This window comes from Pelodiscus sinensis, chromosome 32 (assembly GCF_049634645.1).
Source record: "Pelodiscus sinensis isolate JC-2024 chromosome 32, ASM4963464v1, whole genome shotgun sequence".
Taxonomy (NCBI): Eukaryota; Metazoa; Chordata; order Testudines; family Trionychidae; genus Pelodiscus; species Pelodiscus sinensis.
The window spans coordinates 11697184-11703391 of NC_134742.1; the positions used below are offsets into that span (position 1 = coordinate 11697184).

Below are 6208 nucleotides of genomic sequence, written 5' to 3' on the forward strand. Positions count from 1 at the left end.
ACATCAGGAAGGGGGGCCAGGGAGGGGTAAGTGGAAGGATGTGAGGGAGGATGGGGCACGAACCCCAGGTGGGGAGGACCAGGGAGGCTCTGAGGGCTCCTCGGAGTGGACGCTCTCCCGCAGGGCCTCCTGGATCTTGACAGCCCCCCGATGGACCCCCCGGATGGCAGCCTGCAGCAAGTGCAGCCGGGCTGATGGCAACGACCCCACGAGACGCACCGGCGTGCCCACGGGCAGCTCTGGCTCCATGTAGCCGAGTGCTGCGGTGTCCTGAGTGCGGGCACTCCGGGCACTCCAAGCCAGGACTGCTTTGCTGTCCCTCATCGAGGTAGACAAGCAAGTGGGGAACCCTGAGAACTGTCTGTCCGGGGTTGGGGGTAGGGTCCCTTTAAGCATGGAGCTCTGTTAGCCTCAGGCAGCAGCCCCACACACTAAGTCCTAACCTGATGCCCTGCCAGCACTGGTTCCAGCCAGCCTTAACTTCGGTTCAGGGTCCACTCAGTGTGGACGCGCTATTTCAAAATAGTTTGTAGATGCGTTATTTCGAATTCGCTTAATTCAAATGAACTATTTTGAATTAAGTTAATTCGAAATAGAGCTGTAGTGTAGACATACCCTCAGGGATTTGGACACATAACCCCAAATTTCACTCCCTGCTATCTACCATGTTTGGATGCATAACACCCATTCATTTTAGTTCCTTATGTGAACCCATAATCCCATTAATTTTATTCACTCATCCCTATTTCCAATTTGTAAGGATAATCATTTTAGTCCCTAATTTCTAATGCGTAAGGGATTAAAACACATATCACCCGTTACTTTCAATCTGTGTGCACTAATCCCAAACTCTCTGGGATTTAAATGCATAACGCGCATTATTTTTATCCCCAGTTTGTAATCTCTAATACGTAAGGGCGTTAGAAACCAAATCCTGAATGAACCGAGTGGGAGGTGCCTCTTTTTAAATATGTTGACCCCCCCCTCCGCCCCATAACTGGAGGAATGAGTCTGTGTGGGGGAGGAGAGAAGCTCAGAGTAGATTTCCCATGTGCAGGGTCGGTAGGTCTTTGCATCCCTCTATCTTTCTACTGGGCTCCCCGCTTCCTGCTCTCTTGTGTCTCCAGTTCCCTCATGAGCTCTCTAGCTCTATGCCAGACTCAGTCGCCCTGTGTCTGTTGTGCACAAAGTAGGCGGTTGGTTGGGTACGTTTTTTCAGCGGGCATCTTGGGATCTGAAACAAGACGGGGAGACTTGGTTCATTAATGGGGCCAGGCTAAGAGAGTCAGTGGAATCAGGGCTGGATTCTGATCTCAAAGTGGCTCTGGTTGTGAATCCAGAGTGACTCCACTAATGTCAGTGGAGTGAGGGCTAGATTCTGATCTTGGTGATCCCAGTGTGAATCTGGAGTGACTCCACTAATATCAATGGCGTCAGGATGCCAAGGAGGCGCCCCCAACCTAATGTGAATCTGGAGTGACTCCACTAATGTCAGTGGAGTGAGGGCTGGATTCTGATCTTGGTGATCCCGGTGTGAATCTGGAGTGACTCCACTAATATCGATGGCGTCAAGATGCCAAGGAGACGCCCCCGACCTAATGTGAATCTGGTGTGACTCCACTAATGTCAATGGAGTCAGAGCTGGATTCTGATCTTGGTGATCCCAGTGTGAATGTGGAGTGACTCCACTAATATCAATGGCGTCAGGATGCCAAGGAGACGCCCCCGACCTAATGTGAATCTGGAGTGACTCCACTAATATCAGTGGAACCAGGGCTGGATTCTGATTTTAGTGACCCCAGTGTCAATCCGGAGTGCTCCCACTCATCTTGGATTCTGATCTTAGTAACCACAAAGTGACTGTGGAGTGACTCCACTAATATCAACAGTTGCATTCTGAACTAATTGACCACACTGTGAATCTGGAATCCCTCCACTGATGTCAATGGAATCTCAGGGCTGGATTCTGATCTTGGTGAATCCGGAGTGACTTCACTAATGTCAATAGAATCAGGAGCTGGATATTGATTTCCTGGTGTACATCTGGAATGACCCTCCCCCCTGTAATTTCTGGAGTCAGAGGCTGATTCTGATTTCAGTAACCCTACTCCAAATCTGGAGTGACTCCAAAGAAATTAGTGTATTTACACTGGTGTAAGTAAGGCCAGTATTCCACCCAGGTCTACCAAGTAAGTGATTATGGGCCATAATGTGTTATTGCAAACAGCTGTGACACAATAAACTGTAATATATCCTTTGGAGTCAGTGGATTTTGGTGTGACTGAGATAAGATACCAGCTCAGACTCCACTGGGTGTGTTGGGGTGCCTCTGGATTTACCCCCCGTCAAATTTCCATGAGAATCCAGCCCTGACTCCACCACGATCACTGGAGTCACTCGATTCACACCAGGATCACTCAGATCAAAATCGAGCCCTGACTCCATGAGTGGAGTCACTCTGGATTCATACAGGCTACGTCTACACTGGCATGATTTTCCGGAAATGCTTTTAACGGATAAGTTTTCCGTTCAAAGCATTTTCGGAAAAGCGCGTCTAGATTGGCAGGATGCTTTTCCTCAAAAGCACTTTTTGTGGAAAAGTATCCGTGGCCAATCTAGATGCACTTTTCCGCAAAAAAGCCCCGATCGCCATTTTTGTGATCGGGGCTTTTTTGCGGAAAAGAAATCTCTGCTGTCTACACTGGCCCCTTTGCGCAAAAGTCTTTCGGAAAAAGACTTTTGCCCGAACGGGAGCAGCATCGTATTTCCGCAAAAGCACTGACATTCTTACATGAGAGCGTCAGTGCTTTTGCAGAAATTCAAGCGGCCAGTGTAGACAGCTGGTACGTTTTTCCGCAAAAGCAGATGATTTTGCAGAAAAACTTGCCAGTCTAGACACAGCCACAGGGTTACAGAGATCAGAATCCAGCCTTAACTCCATTGACATCAGTGGAGTCACTCTGGATTCACACCGGAGTCACTCAGCATCTACGCTGCACCCGTAGGTCGAAATAAGATACGCAATTTGAGCTACGCAAATTGTGCATCTTATTTTGGTCTAATTTTGAAATAAAGTGCTATTCCAACAAGTCCCTTGACCCTCATGGAATGAGGGTTATAGGCAATGCTATTTTTGTGACGTACTGCCCGGTGCACGGTACCGGCACCTCCAATCAGAGTTTGCCTGGAAAGAACGGAATGTACCAGCACCTCCGTACACAGTCGGCTAGGCCAGGTGTCTTAAAGGGGCCACATCTCTTAAAAGGGCAATGCCGGCCCCACCCCGGCTTTTTTTTTTTTCTTAACAACCTTTCCCCTGGAGTACTGGCACTTTTTTTAAAAAACAAAAAAAGCACTGGTTGTAGGGAATCCCCCTTCCCACCACAGCTTAGATACTTACAACCCACAGGAGGAAGAGCAGCACGAGGAGGACAAAGGCAGCAGCCAAGCAGATGAGGATGACGGCCCAATATGGCAGTCCGCTGACGGCTGAGGCTGGGGAGAAGAAAGACAGAAAGGGCCAATTCTATATAGCAGGGCCAGAAACATTTCCTCTGCAATCACTGTTCAGCAAGAGAAAAAGGAACAGACTGGTAAACTGAGTCACAGCCCTTCCTGCGACTCACCCATTGGAGGATAACAGTCTACTACTGCCACTACTTCACACCAGCTGGGATCTGGCCATGCTGATGCCAATGGAACCATAGCCCATTCACACAAACTGGAATCTGGCCCCATTGATTCAGTGGAGCCATGACCCACTGGGATCTGGCCCCATTGACTCAGTGGAACTGTGGCCCATTCATACCAGCTGGGATCTGGCCCCATTGACTCAGTGGAACCGTGGCCCATTCATACCAGCTGGGATCTGGCCCCATTGACTCAGTGGAACTGTGTTCCATTCATACCAGCTGGGATCTGGCCCCATTGACTCAGTGGAACTGTGTTCCATTCATACCAGCTGGGATCTGGCCCCATTGACTCAGTGGAACTGTGGCCCATTCATACCAGCTGGGATCTGGCCCCATTGACTCAGTGGAACTGTGTTCCATTCATACCAGCTGGGATCTGGCCCCATTGACTCAGTGGAACTGTGTTCCATTCATACCAGCTGGGATCTGGCCCCATTGACTCAGTGGAACTGTGTCCCATTCACACCAGCCATTTGACAACGAAACTATTTTCACCTACAGCTCGACCCAGCCATCCCTAGCCATGGCTGTGAGCGGCTCTGGGAGATCTGGGAGCGCCCCGGAGATATGGGCGAGACCGTTCAATAAAGTCTTGCTAGCGCTGTGTGTGAGTGACGGGACGGGGCCCCACACCCTTGGGAGGGGAGCTGCAATGGGAGGCTGTGTCCTGTCACTGTCACGCCATTGCTGTGGGCACAGTGCGCTCCCTGGCAACACCTGAGCAGTCACCGTACCGGTTCTGGGGGGAGCTGCGGTGCTGGGGGCAGAGGCTGCGCTGGCATCAGGGATGCTGGGAGCCAAGGCGGCTGTGCTGGCTATTCCAGGCGTAGTGCTGTCCTGAGCGGTGAGAGCTGGGGCAGAGGAAGTGGAATCGGGAGGGGAGGTGGCATCTCCAGTCACGGCGCCCTGCAGAGGGGAGGTGGCATCTCCAGTCACGGCGCCCTGCAGAGGGGAGGTGGCATCTCCAGTCACGGCGCCCTGCGGAGGGGAGGTGGCATCTCCAGTCACGGCGCCCTGCAGAGGGGAGGTGGTGGCTCCGATCTCGGTGCCCTGTGGAGGGAAGGTGGCGGCTCTGGTCGTGGTACCCTGCGGAGGGGAAGTGGTGGCTCCAGTCACAGCGCCCTGCGGAGGGGAGGTGGCGACTCTGGTCACGGCGCCCAAGAGAGGGGAGGTGGTGGCTCCGGTCACGGCGCCCTGCGGAGGGGAGGTGGTGGCTCCGGTCACGGCGCCCTGCGGAGGGGAGGTGGTGGCTCCGGTCACGGCGCCCTGCGGAGGGGAGGTGGTGGCTCCGGTCATGGCGCCCTGTGGAGGGGAGGTGGTGGCTCCGGTCGTGCCGCTCTGCAGAGGGGAACTGGTGACTCTGGACACGGCGCCCTGCGGAGGGGAACTGGTGACTCCGGTTGCGGCGCCCTGCGGAGGGGAGGTGGCGGCTCCGGTCGTGCCTCTCTGCAGAGGGGAGGTGGTGGCTCCGGTCGTGCCGCTCTGCAGAGGGGAACTGGTGACTCTGGACACGGCGCCCTGCGGAGGGGAACTGGTGACTCCGGTCATGGCACCCTGCGGAGGGGAGGTGGCGGCTCCGGTCGTGCCTCTCTGCAGAGGGGAACTGGTGACTCTGGACACGGCGCCCTGCGGAGGGGAGGTGGTGGCTCCGGTCGTGCCGCTCTGCAGAGGGGAACTGGTGACTCCGGTTGCGGCGTCCTGCGGAGGGGAGGTGGCAGCTCCAGTCGCGGGGCCCTGCAGAGGGGAGGTGGTGGCTCCGGTCGTGCCGCTCTGCAGAGGGGAACTGGTGACTCTGGACACGGCGTCCTGCGGAGGGGAGGTGGCTGCTCCGGTTGTGAGGATCTCAACAGTGGGCGTCACTCCTGGGAGCTCTTCCTGGGCATGTGCTGGACAGGGAGGATGAGAAGAGTGTCTCGTATAAATACCAACCCCTCCACGTTCTCCTTCCAAGTCCCCACCCTGCCTTTGCCTTCCCTCGCCTGGGTCAGTGCCTGGCCGACCCAGCAGGGGCGCATTTCAAATTTGGGAGGGGGAGCAGATCCCAACCTCTGCATGTCGTGTTAGGGGGAAGGCAGAGAGTGAGAGCATGGGAGAGCAGACGGTGGACAGCGGCTTCAGCCGTGTTACTGAGCATGCTCAGTACAAGCCAAGCAGCAAATTGGAGTGAGGGAGGGGGAAGTGATTCCATTCCCCCTCCCCCCACACACATATCACCTCCTTCTAGGGCTGCTAAGGCACTGGAAAACTCAAGGGGTTTTCTTGGGCACATAACATAGGAGTTAGCTGACAGGAGCACTGTATCTAACTCCTATATAAAGGAATGAAAATGTCAATAAATATGAGACCCGCTCAGCTGTAACACTAACATGTTCTGACACCGTGTGGCAAGTCGCTTAAGGAATGCGGGTTAGTTTTAAAATTTTAATATAACGTCTTACGTTTTCTCTTTTCAGCGAGTAACAGAGACTCTCAGGACTCTCGGGCTCCATCGCTACTCCCTGCTGTAACCTACTAGA

At 53.8% G+C, this 6208-nt stretch overlaps 1 long non-coding RNA gene across 1 annotated transcript; it reads right to left on the bottom strand.

Annotated features, from left to right (window-relative positions):
• Positions 1-4792, bottom strand: LOC106731999 (uncharacterized). Its single transcript, XR_001368240.3, has 3 exons — positions 4427-4792; positions 3401-3495; positions 1-1234 (listed from the first exon to the last, which is right to left on the bottom strand). It is a non-coding gene; the product is annotated as an uncharacterized LOC106731999 (long non-coding RNA).
• Positions 4793-6208: the final 1416 nt, after the last annotated feature.